Source organism: Ascaphus truei, chromosome 2, assembly GCF_040206685.1.
Source record: "Ascaphus truei isolate aAscTru1 chromosome 2, aAscTru1.hap1, whole genome shotgun sequence".
Classification (NCBI taxonomy): domain Eukaryota; kingdom Metazoa; phylum Chordata; class Amphibia; order Anura; family Ascaphidae; genus Ascaphus; species Ascaphus truei.
In genome coordinates, this window is record NC_134484.1 from 110618064 (window position 1) to 110640319 (window position 22256).

The 22256-nt window shown below is 45.1% G+C and overlaps 1 protein-coding gene and 1 long non-coding RNA gene across 5 annotated transcripts in view; one reads left to right on the forward strand and one right to left on the reverse strand.

Moving 5' to 3' along the window:
- The window catches only part of FAM110B (family with sequence similarity 110 member B), a 144030-nt gene that overhangs the window by 116175 nt on the left and 5599 nt on the right, over nt 1-22256 (reverse strand). The window contains exon 1 of one of the 4 annotated variants that reach the window (XM_075584118.1): nt 2423-2609. The exons of the other annotated variants lie outside the window; for them this stretch is intronic. The gene's annotated coding sequence lies outside the window, so the exon portion shown is untranslated. Of the gene's footprint in view, nt 1-2422; nt 2610-22256 lie in introns of those variants that run through there. 4 annotated transcript variants of the gene reach the window in all.
- On the forward strand, nt 1835-10518 carry LOC142484902 (uncharacterized). Its single transcript, XR_012798303.1, has 2 exons — nt 1835-2528; nt 9935-10518. It is a non-coding gene; the product is annotated as an uncharacterized LOC142484902 (long non-coding RNA).

The window sequence follows — 22256 nt, forward strand, 5'->3', positions numbered from 1 at the left end:
GCCTTCCTGGCCACACACTGTCGCTGTCCAGAACATAAAACACAAAGGGAGTTACTTTTATAAACAGATTAAAAAGGGTTGTTGCTTATTTCTACAGTCAGAAAAGGTTGTGGGGGTGGGAGAATCTATATTTTAATCCTCCCCCCCTATAATCCCAGACGGGGTCAGTGGCCCGACCCACCATAAAAATAAATACGTTAACTGTTCGTGAGCCAGTTTATTACGATGCTGAATATTTTCTGGCCTAATCTATAAAAAGATCAAACGGTATTGGCCACTATGTGATTTGGTTTAGTAATTTACTATTACTATTCAAACACTGCTGCTTTAAAGCAGCAGCTCAAACAATATCATACAGGTGTGTGTTTTTAATAAATCAGTTCTATACTATGAGAAAATAATTGTAGCATTAAAAAAAATTTAGGCACTTAATATATTCTAATGTAACAGGCATTTGTCTTCCTATAGCAACCATTTACAGTCACGTCCCCTTCCGAAACAGCATCACGTTTTTGAGCCCTGCCCCCGCTAGCAGTGAACCAATTTAATCTAGTGCTTGCCTGGTTACATGATATTCCGCACAGAACTTTGGTGGTCATTGCAGAAGAAGAGGACCCAAGATGCATGTAGTGAACCGAGCCAAACCTTCAGCGATCGATTACAGGAGAATGGATCGATCTTGGCTAATCACGTGTTAGAATGTAGATTGCAGTGGTACACATAATGTAGGGGGAGAAGAAAACAAAAATAAAAACAAAAAAGCTTGAATTGCACCTTTAATTTCTGTTGATACATCATAATTTTCAACATTGAACCAAAAGAGATTTAAGAGAACTTCACAATCTTTCCTAGGATCAAAATGAACGATTGGCCAGAACAGGTGGAGTAGTTTGTCATAACGTGGACTGAATAGCTGGCACAAGCCCCAGTCTTATCTTTACTAGAACCAGGAGCAACCAGGTGGGCTTCAGGTTGAGGATCACTTACCAACTAGCACGCCCTCATCCAGAGACAGATGAACAGAACATTGATCTTAATTTAAAAAAAAAAAAAAGGGTACATGAAAATGCTTGCTTTAAAGTAGGATGGAATTATGTTCATGAAAAAAAAAGTTGCAATAGTTAAATTGGTTTTCATTTTGTTGGCACATAAACAAGGATCGCACTTTTAGAAAACGTTTGTATTCCGCATATGTAATGATAGTTTGGTTTAGTTTTAGGTTCTGTTTTCTTTAATAACGGTAATTTAGTTTGTGATTTGAGGACAGTTTCGGATCTCTTCTGCTTGATGTGAAGTCTGAAAATTGCCATCATGACCACCACATAATCCCAGAAAATAAAAGGCAAAAAAACAAAAACAGCATGTCTTTTTAAATGGTAATAATGTATCTAGTACTATCGTTAAATGCAAATGTTATATAGCCCCGGTCCCTGTGGGCTCCCAGTGTCCCCTTACCTCTGCGCTTGTTGCAGGGGGGGGGCGCGCGTTCGGGGGGAGTGCAGGGCAGGTTGTTAGGGGTACAGGGAGCGCTCCGGTGGCACCGAAAACGGGGGGCGCCGCCATCTTGTGGGCCATCGCGCATGCGCAATAGGACTAGCGGCGGCCATGTTGTGATTGGCCGCGCATGCGCAGAGAAGTGCAGTTGCGGTGGCCATTACAGGAAAGGCTCCGCACAGGGACTACAAGTCTCAGGGGAATGTCACATGCTGCGACTTAGCCAATAGGGCAGATGCATTTGCAGTTAAGGCAGTTTGTAGCGCGAGGGAGCTCGCACTGACATTTAAAAAAGGACAGGTTAGTCAGTAATCAGTTGAGGAGAGGGAGAGGGAGGACAGTGAGGAGAGGCAGTTGTAGGAGATAGTCCCCTTACTTTTTCATAGGAGTAGGTCACAGCTTCAGAGTCTGCAGTTCACATGTTGCTAGGCAACCAGTAAGGCTGTGAGAAGTATGACAGTTAAGATTAAGACAGTTGAGAGGGACAGTTTAGGCAGTTGTCAGTTGAGGGGAGGACAGGCAAGGAGTGAGTTATAAGTTAGTAAACTAGGAGTTAGGAATAAGTTACTAACTTATGAGTTATTAATATAGAAGTTAGTAAGTTAGTGACAGTAGGAACAGTGATGACCAGGGACTGCTAAGAGAAGACTACCTGGGAACCTAGTTCCTGAGAGGCACATACAAAATCAAGAGAATAGAAGTAAGCCCTTCCAGTATTTTGGGATGAAGTGCTAGAAGCCCAAAAGCTTTGTGGTGGACTAGAGGCCAAGACTGATCCAGAAGTACTTACCTGAATGGGAAGGGGCACTGAGGGAAGTTGTCCTGAAGAGAGCATTTTACAGGGAACCTGTCTAATGAGGTATTGTGCTCTAAATGATAATTGATCCTGTGCAAGCCTGGAACTGGTGTGTGTCTGTCAATAAAATACCTGCGAGTTGCAAAAGATCCTGGCGCCCTATTTCTTATCTTGTCCTCCAACTACCCTCCATTACAGCCAAGGCCTGAACCTGCCAACTGAAACCCTGAGATCACAGGTAACTGACCAAGGAGCCGACACTCTAATCCCATCGGGAGCGGAGCCGGACTTTGTTCACACATGTACACCCTACCCCTGTTGCCAAGGGGGGGTTGGGGAGAGATAGGGGGAATTACAGTTACATAACTAAAGAGGCAAAAACACAGGACACCCAGAAGGTCAAGAACAGACCTTCAAGTAGCGCACTGACTTAATAATAGAGACACAAATATAATTGATAAATTACACCAAAAATCAATAAAGCTTCACCCTTCTGGGGATACTCTGTTTTCTCCACTCCTTTGCTTAGGTGCACATACTTGTACATTAATATATAGTAGGTCGAGTTGGGGCTTATTTTTAACTGAAGAGGCACCATAATACATGTGTGTAGTCATTACTTAAAAAAATAAAATTTCAATATGGGAATTCTTTATTTGTACAGCAAAGCAGATCTGTTTTAAAAACCATGTAAAAAACTACCATTTACTCCGTGACTACTGAAGAGCTTGCAACATTTTGTAGTTTTCAAAGTCAATTCAAATGTAAACCCTTTCAGGTCCATCCAGACCCACTCTAGCACAGGTTTGCAAATTCATATTAGGTTGAATGTTTTCCTTGACTTATTGATTAGAATTTTAATCTAAAAAGGTTAAAAACGTACCAATTTAGCAAAAGGCTGGATAGCATGACAAACAGTACGAAGTTTTCTAGTTAATAACTGGCCTTCGCGCATTCCAACACATTCTTCTGGTATCCATTAGTCCACTGAGCTGGAGTTTGCCAGCAATTACTTGCAAATCATGGTTTTTAGAAATCCTTCAAGGAGCAATGCCACCTAGGACCCAAGTGAATTTATTTCAGTGACCTGTTTAAGAGGTCGTATCTGGGTAAGTGATAACTTTTTTTTTTTACCCAATCTTGACACCAGTAGTCTCCATTTATTTTGTTTATAGTTAGTTACACTTGAAAGGGGTCTATGTTTCTCTGACTGTCCCTTTTGTGTGATATCACCATGTTTAGCAAGGGCTTGTAAAGCCAGTTCCACCTTCCCACAACTGTACTGGTACTCTGATAAGGTCATGGTGGAAGGGTAAAGAAAATACTTAGGCACTTAAATCAGCATTACAGAATGTAGTTTCTGTCTCAAATGATGCAAAACCTTTAACTTCAAGGAATGTTAAAGAAAGAATTCTAACTTTTCCCCACACTATCAAACGCTCTCACCCACCTCATCTTCAATGACCACATGACTCACTGCAAACACAATTTATCTTCTTAAAACCGCAATCCCCACCTTTTTGGAGTTTCTTTTTTCCTATAATCTAAACTAGGGAGTTCAGAGGGGGGGGGGGGGAAACCAAACTACAAATTTACAATTACAGGAAATGCTTTCCAGAAACAGAAATCCCATTTGATGTCAGATTAAGGAAATTAAAGCAACAAGGGACCCAAACTGGGCTCTACCACATAGGAACAGTGCCAGCATTACAGAAGATGAAACGCCATTTCATCATATACTGGATTAAACAATGCCATACGGATCATGTTCTGGTTGAATGTTTCTCTAACATCAGGTTCCTAAGAGTGTTTCTATGTTACAAATTATTTCTTTGGCACAAAAGAACTACAAACCAAACCACCAAGTGTTCTGTTCCTCGCTATTATTTAGTTGGACTCTACCCAGGACATTTACAATAATAACAGAAACAATTTAGTAGCGCTGGTATTTATTCTGTATTTTATTTCATCTGCCGTTAATTTGCTCTCGCATTATGTCACGCAGTGGTAAAAGTATGGTGGTATGCACATGTACTGGATACAAGTTTTATTTTATTTATTTTGAGAGATTGTTTTTTTCTTTGAAAATATTTGTAGATGTGTGTTATACAATCTAATTTAAGAAGAAAAACATATTTAGAATAATGTAGTAAAAACTGATTTATAAAAAAATACCACGTAGGATTTTTAAAGTTTTGCCGTTTTGAACAACCTCATTAAATACAGTATATAGGAATACATACAGTATACTTGTAGCAACAGCTTTACTTCCTTTGAAAGCACTCTCAATCATACAGGGATTTGTACGACACTTTATTTAGATGCCAGTGATGCTACCAAAATGATCATATAGGATTCAAAAAGTTAAAGGAAGAAGAATCTGGGCCCTCTAATGGCCTTTATTTGAAATAAACATTTATTCAAATAGGCGTGTCGTTTCGGTCCAAATCGATTACCTTTGTCAAGAGGATGTCATTTAATAATAGCATGTTCTTGTATAGCGCTGCTAGTTTTACGTAGCACTTTACTGAGACATTTTGCAGGCACAGTCCCTGCCCGTGGAATTTACAATCTATGTTTTTGATGCCTGAGGCACAGGGAGATAAATTGAGCAGACACCGGGAATTGAAGCAGGTTCCCCCATATTTAAGATGAAGCAGAGAAATCTGAAGACCATGCCTGTAATTCACCTAATCTACTAGGTGATCTCCAACAAAAAAATAAATTAAAAAAATAAATAAAAACTCATGTAAAGGGCTCAAAAAAGGTCTGTCAGTTTAATCAGAACGATGTTCAAATCCCATGGAGGAGGACCTAAATCTGGCCCCAACGTGGCTGCAAACATGAAACCTGTTGATGTAGGCATTGTTAACAATCTAGTATTAGAAGGTGGCTCCCGGAGCTGCAGTATGAATCCTTATTGAGCCAATGCCTCAGCCTTTGTATAATAATAAATAAAAAAAATCTGGAGAATATTCTTATTAGAATGATCAAATTCCTTGTAAGCATACCAGGAAAAAAAAAAAATAGGCTGTCATTGTGTGGATGATGTAATGAAAAAGTCCAGACCATCTCAGCAGTCCCCTTTATTTCTACTTACGAGTGTTGTGAAAGAAGATATACCACTGGAAGTCTCCATGGTTTGATGACCGACATTGCCAGGGGTGAAACACCATCAGGTGAGGAATCCATAAAATCCAAGTGCATCTCTTTGCAATCTAGAGAAAACACTTCTAATCTCCAGAGATCATTCATTATCTTGCAAGTTAAAAAGAATTTAAGTATATGATTTGTCATGTTGGATGTAGCATTGGGGCCCGCTCTTTATTTTTTGAGAAAACACTGGTTTATGTAGTCTGGGTTTTGATCCGACAGGGGGGTGTTCTGTGTAACTTTAAAAAGTTACCTGATGTATGCAATTGCTCTGAAAAATGACATGCCGAGAGACGTGGCACTTTGATAATCTAATGACCATCCTCCCTCACAGCCTGCTGATTCATGGTACCTCCGTTTTTGTTGTTAGGCTACATTGTCTGAAGAAAATCTCAGATTTGATGATCAACAGGCAGGACAACCGTCTTATGGCATCAAATAATGGTAGTACTGGCCTCCCGTGACATATATATATATATATATATATATATATATATATATATATCAGAAAATAGCCGTGTTAGTCCAGTTGCGATAGTGCAGAATAAATTAGTTCTTCAGTATTCGGTGATACCTTTTTTTATTGGACTAACAATTTATGTCATATAAAAAAGGTATCACCGAATACTGAAGAACTAATTTATTCTGCAAAATAAATAAATAAATATATAAATATATATATATATATATATATATATATATATATATATATATATATATATATATATATATATATATATATATAGTCATCACGTGTTCCTTGGACTTCTTGAAGAGGTATTGGCAGTCATTTTAGAAGTGGCCAATAGTTTATGTGCATATATACATGCAAAGTGACTTGCCCTTTTAAAGGGGGCTATGAGAAGACAGGTTATTTTTTTTTAAATTAGATTGAGCTGTAAAACATTGTAGGATTGTGGCTCACTTCTCTATGTTAAAACAGTAGAGTTTATTTAGTAAAAAAAAAAAACTCCCAGCTGAATAAATAGGGCAAAAAACAGCCCGATGTTTACCAGACACACACACCCCTTTATGAATTTGGTAGAGAAGGACACCAAAGATAAGATTCGGCATCATCGTAACAGCTATGTCAACTTATCTATTGAAGAAAAAGAAGCATTCAAATTCTCTAAGGGATAACAGAGAGATTATTATTCGATCAGTGGACAAGGGGGGAGGGATCGTTGTCATGCCTTATGCTCAATACAGGGCAGAAATCCTCAAACAATTAGGGGCAACCCAACATTATAAATTACTTAGTAGTGATCCTACGGTCAACTACAAAAAGGAGGAGATCGATGCTGTTATACAGTTGGGGGATAAACAAAAATCGCTGGATCTCCGAAGATACTCCGAAGATACTAGGTAATTTCCTAGTTCAGGAACCTCCCACTATACCAGTTGTGTATATCCTCCCAAAAATACACAAGTTGCTTACGGGGCCGCCTGGCCGACCACTTATATTGGCATAGGGATCACTTTGCCACACTTTATCTCAGTATATAGACTTATCTACAACCAATGGTGATGAGGATGTCCAGCTATATACACGTTATACGACTGATTTCATCAACAAGCCCAAGGGTTGGATTAATGGTTTGGAGGAGATTATGCTGGTTACTATGGATGTAACCAGCCTCTACACCAGGGTTTCCCAAACTTTTTTTTCCGTGACCCGGTTATTTTTTAACTTTTCCTTCGTGACCCACTAAAAATGTTATCGCCTATACTGGCCTGCACAGACACACACAGCCACTGATACACACACACACACACACAGCCACTGACAGACACACAGCCACTGACACACACACTGATACATACACACAGCTTCTGATACACAGCTTCTGATACACACACACGCAGCCACACAGAGACACTGCTACACACACGCAGCCACACAGAGACACTGCTACACACACACACACACACACTGATACAGATACACACACACACTCGCTCTCCCCTATACGCACACAGACACAAACAGTGAATTACAGGCAACGACGGATGTGGGTGGGAGGGAGGGGGCATGGGGCACTTGGGTGGGAGGGAGGGAGGGGGCCAGGGGCACTTGGGTGGGAGGGAGGGAGGGAGGGGGCCAGGGGCACTTGGGTGGGAGGGAGGGAGGGAGGGGGCCAGGGGCACTTGGGTGGGAGGGAGGGAGGGAGGGAGGGGGCCAGGGGCACTTGGGTGGGAGGGAGGGGGCCAGGGGCACTTGGGTGGGAGGGAGGGAGGGGGCCAGGGGCACTTGGGTGGGAGGGAGGGGCCAGGGGCACTTGGGTGGGAGGGAGGGAGGGGCCAGGGGCACTTGGGTGGGAGGGAGGGGCCAGGGGCACTTGGGTGGGAGGGAGGGGCCAGGGGCACTTGGGTGGGAGGGAGGGGCCAGGGGCACTTGGGTGGGAGGGAGGGGCCAGGGGCACTTGGGTGGGAGGGAGGGGCCAGGGGCACTTGGGTGGGAGGGAGGGGCCAGGGGCACTTGGGTGGGAGGGAGGGAGGGGCCAGGGGCACTTGGGTGGGAGGGAGGGAGGGGCCAGGGGCACTTGGGTGGGAGGGAGGGAGGGGCCAGGGGCACTTGGGTGGGAGGGAGGGAGGGGCCAGGGGCACTTGGGTGGGAGGGAGGGAGGGGCCAGGGGCACTTGGGTGGGAGGGAGGGAGGGGCCAGGGGCACTTGGGTGGGAGGGAGGGAGGGGCCAGGGGCACTTGGGTGGGAGGGAGGGAGGGGGCCAGGGGCACTTGGGTGGGAGGGAGGGGGCCAGGGGCACTTGGGTGGGAGGGAGGGGGCCAGGGGCACTTGGGTGGGAGGGAGGGGGCCAGGGGCACTTGGGTGGGAGGGAGGGGGCCAGGGGCACTTGGGTGGGAGGGAGGGGGCCAGGGGCACTTGGGTGGGAGGGAGGGGGCCAGGGGCACTTGGGTGGGAGGGAGGGGGCCAGGGGCACTTGGGAGGGAGGGAGGGGGCCAGGGGCACTTGGGAGGGAGGGAGGGGGCCAGGGGCACTTGGGAGGGAGGGAGGGGGCCAGGGGCACTTGGGTGGGAGGGAGGGAGGGGGCATGGGGCACTTGGGTGGGAGGGAGGGGGCATGGGGCACTTGGGTGGGAGGGAGGGGGCATGGGGCACCTGGGTGGGAGGGAGGGGGCATGGGGCACTTGGGTGGGAGGGAGGGGGCATTTGGGTGGGAGGGGGCATGGGGCACTTGGGTGGGAGGGGGCATGGGCACTTGGGTGGGAGGGAGGGGACCAGGGGCACTTGGGTGGGAGGGAGGGGACCAGGGGCACTTGGGTGGGAGGGAGGGGACCAGGGGCACTTGGGTGGGAGGGAGGGGGCCAAGGGCACTTGGGTGGGAGGGAGGGGACCAGGGGCACTTGGGTGGGAGGGAGGGGACCAGGGGCACTTGGGTGGGAGGGAGGGGACCAGGGGCACTTGGGTGGGAGGGAGGGGGGGCCAGGGGCACTTGGGTGGGAGGGAGGGGGGGCCAGGGGCACTTGGGTGGGAGGGAGGGGGGGCCAGGGGCACTTGGGTGGGAGGGAGGGGGGGCCAGGGGCACTTGGGTGGGAGGGAGGGGGGGCCAGGGGCACTTGGGTGGGAGGGAGGGGGGGCCAGGGGCACTTGGGTGGGAGGGAGGGGGGGCCAGGGGCACTTGGGTGGGAGGGAAGGGTGGGGCAGGGGCACTTGGGTGGGAGGGAGGGGGGCCAGGGGCACTTGGGTGGTAGGGAGGGGGGAGGGCCAGGGGCACTTGGGTGGGAGGCAGTGACTGGGTGGGGTGACTTACCTTGCCGCCGGACGCTTTCCCCTGCTGCCCCCGATATCCCCTGCTGCCCGGGACGGGAGGTGGGCTTGGGGGCACGGGAGGTGGGCTCGGGAGGGGGGGGGGCACGGGAGGTGGGCTCGGGAGGGGGTGCCACGGGAGGTGAGCTCGGGAAGCTGGCCGTGGGGGGAAGCGGGCCGCAGTAGGAGCTTGTACTTCCCCCTCGTCCCACGTAACGTGCGGGCCGCAGAGGAGCTGGTACTTCCTCCTCCGTCCCACGTTGGAAGCGGGGGGGAGGAAGGGAGCGGGCCCTGCGCAAGCGCACGGGACCGCGGGGGGAATCGCCGCCATTTTTTTAAAATTGAGCATGGGGGACGGGAGACACCGCGCGGCCAGCCTCGCTGCGACCCGGCAATTTTGGTGCCGTGGCCCGGTGCCGGGTCGCGACCCACCATTTGGGAAACGCTGCTCTACACGAATATCACACATACAGAAGGCATAGAGGCCATCAAGGAGTTACAGTGAACATGCAGGTTCACCTTCAGAGTTTCTACTCCTTCTCATTGTCATTGTATTACACAAGAATTTTTTCAAATTTGAGAAAAAAAGTTTTATTTACAGCTGATGGGCACTGCGATGGGGTCCAACATGGCCCCTTCATATGCCAATTTATATATGGACCAATATGAACAAACCCACATTCTAAATGATTACCCTTTTTCTCATTGTATTGTCCAATATTTTAGATATATTGACGGTGTTCATGCTATGGGGTGGAACAGAGTCCGAATTGGTGCAAATTTGAAGAATACCTTAACAATATCCCTTCTACGATAAGGTTTACAATGTGTTCTAGTCGCATCGAGATTACTTTTCTGGACACAGTAGTGTACAAGGGTCCCCATTCACTCCTGACTAGACTATCAGAAAGAAACAGACAAGAACACCCTTCTATTGGCCTCCAGCCACCATCTGGCTCCCCTTAAAAGAGGGTTGCCACACAGTTTTTACGGGTTAAGAGGATCACCAGTAAACCGATGGAAATGGATGAAAAATTACGGACAATGGCCAGAAGATTTCTGGATAGAGGATACAGAGCCTGAGGAAGTCCAGTACTTGGACGAAACGCGTTGCTCTTTTACCTGGAACATTTTAAACAGCACATCATAGAGGAGACAGAGGTGTAGTTGCAGCTCCCCATCCGGACGCGGAAGGCGAGACCCCCTACTACTATACACCATACTGTCCCCCCTTGCTTTTACTTCCCCAAGAAACGTTTGGTTTCTGTTTTTGTTTTTATTTCTTTATTAAAGTTAGTTTGTACCCTCCAGACCCTAGTGTCTTTTATATGCGTTAAACCCCATCTTCATCATTAGCTACATCAGGAACAGAAGAACAAAGATACCGCTAGAAGTGTGTACTCACACTGGCCCGTGTGAGTATTGTGTTATATTTACCATATATATACCATTGTACCCCTCTCTTTCATCACCTGATACTAATTGGGTAACACCCATAAGTAAACAAGATACCAAGATAAGAGTACACTCACACCAGCCCGTGTGAGTGCCGGAGTATAATCTATATATATTTTTATGGTGGTCCATAAACACACCATCCCCTCCCCCACATTGACGTATATATGTATATGTGTTAACCCTATCCTCCTTTCTGTTTACACGAGAGGAAATCCTCCTGGAGCGGCACTCTGAACCAACGAAGCAAGCAGCTTATACATCAAGAAGAAGAACCCACACCGCAAGAAGAAAAGCCTCACCAGAAGCACACGGGATTCCAAAAGAAACCTTGATGCGATTGGGCTTACACAAGGACGTGTAAGTTATATATACTTTTATTCTAATATACATATGAACCAATGTGTGTATATCATTCAAATTAGACATTAGACACCTGAGCTACCACACTCGCTCAGGATATAATTACTTTATTTTAAAAGCAATTACTAGTTCTACAAAACTGCCTGTTTCCAACTATTGTGCTCCCCCATCCTTTTTGTATTCACTGGATAGAGGATACGACAGGAAGGAGGTTAATCTTGCCCTTGAAAGAGCCAATGGCATGGATCGATGTGACCTACTAGCTCCAACCACTTAGGTCAAAAACTCTAAATGGTTTAACATCAATAGTACCTTCAGTACTTAATCACACTTGCTGAAGTCCAGTGTCTTGATGCATTGGCAAAAAAAATTCTTGATCCACCACTCTTTTGCTATCGGAGGGGGTCGCAATCTTGGTGACTCATTGACCGAGTCAGACCCAGTTTCTTAAATAGGTGAGCCCCAATAATTGGTAGACCGTCTAGGTGTTCACAGATGTCATGAGTGCTTAAACTGCCAATAAGATTCTTGGCAAGACGTTTTCGCATCCACAAAGCGGAAAAAACATTAGGATATTGGACTACTTGAACTGTGAGTCACACTTTCTGGTTTATGTAATTCGATGCCCGTGTGGACTCTACTACGTTGACAAGACCACACGAATGTTTAAGGAGCCAATGTGAATGCACAGATCTACCATCAGAAAGGCACTAATGGATACTGGCAACTTGGAAGATTTAAAACTACAACCAGTAGCGAGACATTTAAAAAAAATGCAAGCATAGTCTAATGACATTGAGATGTATGCCCATTGTGCAAGCGCGTCTCTCCATATGTGGTGGCGACAGGTGAAAAACTTATTACAACTGGAAGCAAGGAAGATGTTTGAGCTGGAGACAATGGCACCTAAAAAGGACTGAATGAAGACTTTAAATTAGGTTGTTTTCTGTAATACCTTGAACAATTCTGCATCACATGTCTGAGATCATTCCACACAAGGGGACCTTTGTCCTATAAGTTGTGGACTTTTGGATCTTTCTATGACTATGGCTGCTTTTAATTGTTGATATAAATGTTTGCTCTACAATGATTATTTGGACCAACTGATTATACTTGCTTACAATGCATTGCCCCCACTATAGTCTGATGCATTAACCGTTTCCTGCAACATTATGTCCTCATGTGTTTACCCTATTTATTCACATCACATACGGTGTCCCCTCACTTTTTTGTATTTACAGGAGTCTATCATGCTGCGCAGGCTGATCGAGCATTAGAATCGTGACTGAATGGCTTGTGCGCATGCGCGGATTTCCCCTTTACTGGTTGCCATAGGTGACAAGATGCAACATACGGGCTCTGATGATGGAGCACGCAAAGCCCTATCAGCAGCAGGAGTGCTTTGTTTTGACTGTGAGAAAGTATACACGTGTACGCTCCTTTGCATCCGCCTCCTTCGGACATTCAGGACCTTGTTACTTAGCAACGTGGGACGCTAATACATCTTACGGCAATCATGAACGTTTAGCTTTAATACACATGCGCAGAGAGGCGGGGACGGTCTAGTGCTGTTCTGATTGGTCATGCTTTGCAGTTTTTAACTCCTGGTGGTGGTTGTTATCAGTGATGATTTTAATTTGTTGAATCAGTTACAGCTGATTCAAAGCCCTGGGTTATTGGTGTCACGGGAGACCAGTACTTTTACACCAAAACCACTGGGATCACTAGCACCAGACAGGACAAAATTATTGAATAAAATGGGGTTTATTCTGGCACGCCAGCAGACAAAACAAAGATGTACAAAAAGATACAATACCAACTGGGGGCCTGGGGAGTAGACTCTAGCCTCACTAAATGCATGGGCCTGCTTCAAGAAGGCTTGCCCTGTCTGCTTCTCGTCCAGTACTTCATTGTGCTGATCACACAGCAGCCCCTCTGAGATATCTCTCCATCTGGTCACTGTAAAGATCAAACCTCCTTTACAATATTTCTCTCAGTCTCGCAGATGGTCCTCTGAGGGAATCTCCAAACTCCTTCCCAGAGTGTCTCTCTGAAAGATATGATTCTTTGATCAGCAGCACCCCTTATATAGCCCTCTGTGGCTATCGATTGCATGGGAGGGGGCTCCTGGACAATCAGAGCACAAATTAAGTTAGTGCCACAACAGCCAAAGGGCGTGCTAAGAACCCATCCCGGATTGTTCACTTAATCCAATTAACACTTTACAGGGCTGACTCCCAAATCACATCACAGTGCTTACACATAGATCACAAAACACTTTCTCATATTGCTTGCTCAACTAGACTTGGGAATTGAATTAACAGGGAACAATGTTGATTCACTAAACTGTGGGATTGCATTTACAGGGAATAACAAATACAGACTTTGAAATACATTCTTACAGACATGGAAATACATTTACACATTCCCTGTTCTTCCCCAGATATTAAAGTACATTTGGCCAAATAAGCCTTACAAAAAGGTGGCCAAGTTACATAGATTTAGGGGTAACTAGCTGGGCTTCCTCCCAGTTTTGTGATGCCAGCTAGCTCTACCGTCACAATGGGTATATTAGGAAGTCATATGCATAGAGCTGCACCTCCCTGAGGAAGGTCCTCTTGCTGGGACCGAAACATTGGCGCTTATGTGCCCTTTGTGTGTTTCAATACACTTATAATTTGATATTTCTATTTCTGAGTGCTGCTTGGTGATTTCACTTCTGGTGGGGATTGCAGTATTGTTCATACAGTATAAGCCTGTTACAGCGCGATCTGCTACAACGTGGATCCGCGTATAATACGGTCTGAGCGTGGCTCCTGATTTAAAAACACCCGAGATTTTTTTTTTTTTTTTTAATTATGACATTCAATGCTTTATTGCCAACGGACACACATACATACACACACCTCCCCTCTACACTAATAATTTTACCATACCATGCAGGAATCAAACCCATGACCCTTCGTACACTGGTAGCGATTCTGAATGGCAGTACTGTGCAGAAGTTTGTTCATAGAGTCAATGACATCACACCAATCCTATGGTGTAGCAGCTACAGAATTGCTACTAGTGTATGGTCATGGCTTAAATTCCTGCATGGTATAGTAAAATTACTGTAGTGTATGTGTCCATTAGCAATATAGCATTGAATATTATAATTTTAAAAAAATCCTTGGAGACGTGCGCCACACATGTGGACGCAGCAGATGTTCTTGCGCGGCAACCATTTCGCGATGGGAAAAAAAAAAAGAGCTCAATCCCATTGAAAGCAATGGCAGGGATGAACAGAAGTGCTAAAAACATAGGAGTCAGCTACAATTTGTAGGAGCCAAAGTTTAGTTGGGCAGGAAGGGGGCTGCACAGCCGTTTCGGTCTCTCCAAATCCCCATCAACTTTCGCTCGTAATAATTGTTCTCTTATTAGCGACACTGTATGTTAGAGTGTACCTGTCACACACAAGCACACCTCCCCAACACTTAACTTATGCAAAGCAGGGGAGGGGGAGGAGCTCTCCGCCTCTGAGCTATTGCTCACCTGACGTCCCTGCTCCTTAGGCTGCGTCCATGGTCTGAGGGCCATACGAGTCTCTAGCTGGAGCGGTTTGTGCCCTCTACGTAGATGCACAGGGGGAGGGGGGGGGGCATGTCGGAGGCGTGGCCATGTCACGGAGCTGGTTCACCCTCATTAGGCGACCCGCTCACATGACCCAGCCGTCGCACGAGAGAAACAAAAATGTGTTTTTCTCACCAATCACTATACATACACAAACCAGCATCTCACTGCCCGCTCACCCACCCCTTCCTCCCCCTCCCCCAGGTACCACGTAGTGTAGTCCCCCTGTCAGTCATGTATGTCATGTTTGTCAAGACCGTTGTATTGGAGGTAGATCATGTTCAATATAAGGTGTATACAATGTAGCCCATGGATTGTGTTACCATGTTGGATATGTATCACCAAATAAAACCAAAGTTGTAAAAAAAAAAAAAAAAAAAAACACGAACCCCAGCATCTCACTATACAGGCGGTCCTCGGTTATCCGACGCAATGCGTTACTCAAAATGGCGTTGAATAGCGAAGCGTCGTAAAGCGAAACCCGTTTTCCCATAGGAACACAGTTTAAATTAAACGTTCCGTTCCTGAAGGCATTTTTAATGCTAAAATACACAGAAAATGTTACTCAAGCAATAAGATATGCAGCACACACATAGATTATGATGTAAACATTATATTTATTGATTACAGAACTGTAAAATAAAACTATAAAAATAAAACTATGCTGTATTCTGTACAGAAATGTACATGAGCAAAAAAAAAACACATCAATTATTGGAGGAAGATGATGGGGGGGGGGAATCTTCAATAGACAACGGACTTTTTGGAGGTGATGTAGGTGCGGTTGAAGGTTTCGGCCTCTTGAAGAACCTCTTCATTGAAGTCTGGACAGATCCTTTCCTTTTCTACGTGTAGATCTCTCTATAGCAGCTGATTTGGTTAGACACCCCACGACTGACTGTTGAACTCCGTTCAATGTTAGGGTCATTGTCCTCAAATATGGCCAGTGCGCTATCAATGTGCTTGAATGCCGCAGCCAACATTTTGCTAGACAAAGATTTACGTGGCTGTGGCTGTGCCACATCAGCAGATTGGTGGGCCTCCTCTTCAGCAATTTTTTGCTCCTCTAATTGCATGAGGTCTTCATTGCTCAACTCGTTAGAATGTGAGGCGAGCAACTCCTCAATATCCTCGGTTTCCACCTCCAAGTTGAGATCTCTGGCCATTTGCACAACAGTTTCTGTAACTTCTGCAACAGTCTCTGTAAGGCCTTGGACATCAGACACAAAATCCGGGCACAAATTACGCCAAACTCCATTTAGATTGGATTGTTTCACCTCATTCCATGCCTCTCCGATGTTTCTCACTGCATGAAGAATGTTGTAACCCTTCCAAAATTCTTTTAGGGTTGGACCACCTTCCACATCGGTTGCTCTGATGGCCTGGGCAAATGTTCGCCTAAGATAGTAGGCCTTGAAGGAAGCGATAACACTCTGGTCCATCGGCTGTATCAGTGAGGTGGTGTTGGGGGGCATGAACACCACCATGACGTTTGGATGATGGTCATCCAGGTACACGGGATGGCCAGGAGCATTGTCCAGGAGCAGCAACGCTTTGAAATCGAGGTTCTGGTTCATGCAATATAATTGCACAGTCGGAACAAATTGATGCTGGAACCAGTCCTCAAAAAGACTCCCTGTTACCCATGCCTTACGGTTGGACTTCCAAATCACTGGAAGTGTGTGCTTTGCATAACCCTTGAATGCCCTAGGGTTTTCTGCATGATAAACAAGTAAAGGTTTTAGCTTGAAATCACCTGCAGCATTTGAACCAAGCAGAAGAGTCAGCCTGTCCTTTGCAACTTTAAACCCGGGCATAGATTTTTCCTCTCTTGCAATGTAGCTTCTACTGGGCATTTTCTTCCAGTAGAGCCCAGTCTCATCAACATTGAACACTTGACGTGCGCAATAGCCACCGTCCTCTATAATTTCTGCCAATGTAACAGGGAAGGTTTTAGCTGCCTCCTCATCCACACTAGCAGCTTCACCGGTCACTTTAATGTTATGCAAGTTTGCCCTCTCTTTAAACCGCATAAACCAGCCCTTACTTGCAGTGAACGTTTCCTCAGTGGCCCCTTCTCCATGCTGTTGCTTAATGTCCTCATACAGACTCAAAGCCTTAAGGCTAAACTAATGGGCACATGACGCTGGGATTGATCTTCCAGCCATATGATGAGGAGTTTTTCTACCTCAGCAATATGCTCAGCACGTTGCCTTATTGTTGTACCTTGCATAGGTGCTGAGCCCTTGATCTGTTCCAGGATTCTTGCCTTGTCTTTTATTATAGTCACAATAGTTGTGCGAGGTATATCCAAGGAACGTCCAATTTCTGTGTTCGTCTCTCCTTTCTCAGAGCGCTTTATGATGTTGTGCTTGGTCTCCAAAGTTATAGATTTTCTATTCCTTTTTGGAGTAACAGCACTTTGCTTTTTGCTTTGATCAGCCATGGTTTAGGGCCTAAAATACACCACCAAACCTTCACACAGACTGTTCAGAATAATCTCCCTAGCCTGCAGCCGCCTGGTTGTTCATTTGTAGCAATTTTTTAAAGCGTCGTAAGAGCGTCGGATAAGCCGTTCGGGCGTCGTAAAACGGGCCATAGGGATGCATTGACAAGCGTCGGATAAGCCGTTCGTCGTAAAACGAAGCGTCGTAAAACGATGACCGCCTGTAGACCAATTCAATATAGAGAGACGCTTGAAAAAATAAATAAATACTTAAGAGCCAGTGTTTGGGAAAGGGGGGCAGTGGGGGGAAAGATATAAGGATCTGCTACCCCCTGCCAGTGGGTGTGTGCATCACACACACACACACCCCTCCCCCATAGCGTGCATTGAGGGCTGTGACTAGCTGCCCCCCAAGACCATCATTTAGTCCACCTCCAATTGTCACTCCACCGCTTATCTCCCATCACCCCCTCTGAGCAGCGATGACTTCACCAGGTCAATCATCACTGCACACAGCCACCAGGTGGAACATTTTAGGAGCCCGGACAGCATATTTTTTCCATCCTTGTTTAAAGATGTATTAACTTCAGCAACTCCCTTTATAGACGCGAGACATGCCTTGTGCACAACACAAGACTCCTTAAGAGTTTCCACGAATCAAAATATGTCAATGACAATCATCTACCCACCACAACACGCTTATACTGTAGTGTTCAAGCCCAAGACAAGACAAATCAAAAAAAACACACAAAACAAAAATAAGTTAAAAGCTTTATTTTTTTACTGACTGCACAATATATTATACAACTCCACGTTTACCGTCCATGACCTTTCCACTCATCAGCGGCTCTTATAGCTTCGAACTGGTCACTGGTGTATATTACATACAATCATAACTTATAACACAAACCACCCACTCTCCGAAGCGTTGAGCATTTATAGCCACATTTAGGTGAGGAGTTTCCTTGCTTACAGTCTCATACGATTGTCAGTTCTAACAGAACTACAACTCAACAACATGGACGGAATGTAAACAAGATACACCTCCGGTTGGCCCATACCCACTGTGAAAGTCATTCATTTATTGTAAGCTTTTTTGTGCATTTACTTTAAATGGTTATGCATGAACACACACTAAAAAGTATTTTGTTAGCCACATAACGGTACAGTCTATTAGTCTGAGAAATACATACATACTGCTTTTAAATATTATAATACATTTAGAGTGGTGTTATGCCTTAACCTCAAAGCCACAGAGTTTATGATTATCATCATGTTGGTTATTGACGTATATGACTTGCAGTCCGAGAAAGCATGTTCTGCCCCTCGGGTAAAAATCTAACAATAAGCACAGACAGAATCACAAATCCTTACTGAAGTCACAGTGACATCTAATATAGTTTCAGATGTGTTCCCATATAAATTCTGAGTGCTTGAATTGGTCACTTAAGTGACAGCACTATCAATGAGCATATTTATATGTATATATGGAATCCAAGGGGCATGCAAAATTAGTCAAGAGGTGCAAAGACTGCCAAGGGAGACTGTGGTACAGCATGAAAATGCAAGTTAAGCATCTTTCTATTGAGCTTTTGCCAAGTGTTAAATCGCATAAAAGCAGCAAGTTTGAAAACATGCATAGCAAAGTTGGAGAAAATCCAGGATTTTCCACTTAATGTCCTTAATAAAAATCACAGAACAAAGCTTCCCACAAGTCCCCATGTACAGTATACTATAGAGTGTACTTGGGGACTGATGGGATCATTGAGATCAACAAATAGTGCTGTCTACTACTATGCAGTAAACCATAGCAATTTTGCATTATTACTTGGGAGCAGCCATCTTTTTCCCACACTAGACTACTATAGGCCTCCATTTGTAACAGAAGGGCAGTGATGGGTTAGCCTGCACCAAGGTTTATTCCGGTTTGCCATTTAGAGTGCCTCTGTATACCTTTGTATTATGAAATAATATAGGTATAAGGAAACCATAAGTGATTGTACACTTGTACCACTACATTTCAATGTAAGCCACTTAATTTCTATTTTTTTTTTAAAGGCACAGGTTTATTCTTTCTGGTCCTTAATGAACAAACTATTAGATTAATAATAATAATAACAATAATAATAATAAAAAAAATATATATATATATATATATATATATATATATATTTTTTTTTTAAAGGGGGGGATTTGAAAATATCTTTGGCTCCTTATTTAGCAGAATAGGGCACAGTCAGACCTGCTGCCTTCTTTACAGCACCAACCAATGACTACTACCAATTGCAAACACTTTAACATTAACCCTGAGGCTGCAAATTAGGCCTGCAATCCACCTCTAGCAGTGAAATGGTTAAAAAGGTGAGCACGTCCTGGATTGCAGCACAGATGTTGCTCACTCAGCTGAAGCTTTAAGATTTGTTAACAACAGCTTTTCTGAACTGCAAAAGGTAAATCCCAGAAGTTGTTTTCATTTTGCCAGTTAAGTTGCAATATAAAAAATGTTAAATGCTGCCACTTCATAGCCAACACCTATAGTACTCATGCAATTAGTAACATCCAGTGGAAAATCCCACCATAAAGAGCACGGCCTACAAAAACCACGGCAGTCAATTTAGGAACCAGCAAGATGTGGATGAGGCATATGAGGAAACTATTACTTATGGATGCAGTTTTATTTAGCAGTACATACATGAAAGTAGGTGAAAGCACTTGACCATAACACAATACAAAAGAATGTTCTTGTATACTGAATATTGGTAATGTGTGGCAGTGTTTTAAATGGGAAACCACAGCTCGTTAAGCAAAAATGAGCACTGATTAATGGTGCTTGCATACATTAACACAATAATACCCCATGCTCTCTGATTTACTTTTTTACCTCTTGAAATGTCAGTGGGTGACTGTTAATGAATGATGTTCACTATAATACACGGGTATATTTTGGACCTGGTGTTGACCATATACTATGCTGTCCAAGTATTTTGCCAGTCACGGATAGCCCAAAATGCAGGGTTGTTCTAGTATGTGATTTTTTTATTAGATGCATGCCAGACGCTCGCTTACGCAAAATAAAGTTGGCATAATAACCGCTCTCTGTTACCTCATTAGTTTCTTCAACAAAGTGCTCACTGGTTTTTCAACCCTACTTGTGAGCTTATACATAACAACCTACTCGTGGGATGTTAAATTATAGGGTGATAATTGTGGTTTGCGCTCATATATTGAAAGACAACACAACTGAGACTTACAATTATTCTCCCGTAATTATATATACTCTGACATCCTACGCCCCGAATATTATTTTGGAAGCAACTTTATCATGACCTGGCAAACAATGCTACAAATTACAGAAATTAGCATTTTATGTGGTGTAAGGTACATGCCATGTGACATTCTACAAGACATAGAAGCAAATGTCCGATATCAAATAAATACTACACAGGCACAGAAAGTAATCCAATTCACGGCTGCTTGCCAGTAAACCCCAAAAGTAGAATAATATTACTTCACTTCTGTAGAATGCGCGAAGGAAACATTTCCAAAGAGTTTAAATATCAGGCGTTTCTATGCCAAATTAACTCCTCTTCAATATAGTGAGAAGAAAAGTAATTGATTGTTATTCATCGACGAAATCAATCAACTATGTAAAATGAATCATCATCATCATCATCATCATCATCTTGCTGTTCCATTCAAAGATATGAGATCTAACGACAAACCTATACTTCTTCAGAATCAATGCTGCTACTAAATAGAACATTGCACTAAATCCTAGGGCCTAAATAACGTTCCCAGAAATCAGCAATTTAAGTGTTGGGAGAGAAAAATAAATACTCCTATAGCCAGTACTATCCCCAATTGCTTTCAATACGGTGAGTATAGAATATAAATCAAATGAAGAGAACACTGAGGGACCTGCACTGCCCAAATGCCTCTCAAGCACTCAAAGTTTAAATATATGTGTAGCCAGGTCACCCTTTGCCCCCTGCGACCCCCTCGGGAGCCTCCGTGGGCACAAGCGATGCCGGGTACTGCTGGAGGCCAGCGGCAGACCCGACGGCCATCCCAAGGGTGGGGGCCGTTGCAGGGAGCGGTGCGCTGTCTCCGCGAGCAGGCCGGTTGCCGGGGACGCGATCGGGCCGTTGCTAAGGCCGCGGTCGCGTCTCTAAGGTCCCGGCGGCCGGCGAGGAGAGCGCCGCCATTAATTAGCCATTCGCACATGCGCAGTGATCGCGCATGCGCAGTTAGAGCCCCAGAGGCAGTGAAAGTCGCGAGAGGGCCAGAACAGAGTAGGGAAAGGTTGAGGAAGCTCCCTATAGCTCGCGCATGCGCAGGAAAGGCGCGCACGCGGCCCCAATGCCAGGATAGGCTCTATGGGACTACAACTCCCATGGAGCATAGCGAGGGAGGCACCAGGTGCCTCATAGGAGCCAATAAGGCTGCAGGACTGCCCTGGAGGAAAGGATACATTTCGCGGGCTTGCACCACGCTAGTCAGTCAGCGGAGGGACCCTGTGAGGGAAGGAGGTAGGGTACAGGAGAGAGGGACTCCCCTGTATTAGGCCAGCACCCCCTTTGGTCCAGGATAGCTCAGCTCCCCAGTAAGGTGAGTGTTGCCAGGGGCAGCCCTCAGGTTAGGGACCCTGCCACTTACATTAGTGGGAGCTGAGAGAAGGAAGTCTGCAGTTAGAGAGTTGGAGTCAGGGAGCTGTTAGGGAAGTAGGGTGTGGGGAGCGAGTGCAGCTTCTGCCCCATATAGGTACCTACACTCCAGGTAGACCCCAACTCCCCACTAGTTGGGTGGGTAACTGTTCAGAAGGTGTTAGAGAGTTGGAGCTAGGGAGCTGTGAGGGAAGAAGGGTGCGGGGAGTGAGAGCAGCTCCTGCACCCCATAGGTACCCACACCCCAGGTAGGCCCCAACTCCCCACTAGCTTAGTGGGTAAATGCTTAGGGAGGCCCAAGATAGGGACACTGCCCTTAGTGTAGAGTGCTGCCTGGTCAGAGTCACGGCTGTTAGTGCTGTGAGGTCTGACAGGCAGGCACCTTGTTGCGCAGCACGTTGGCTGCAGCCTCCAGTGAGCTACAGCTTGCTGCTGTAGGCGCTGGGACTAGTTGAATAGTAGTGAGGCGAGGGACTTGGGTAGTTAGGGGAGTGGGATAGGTCATTAC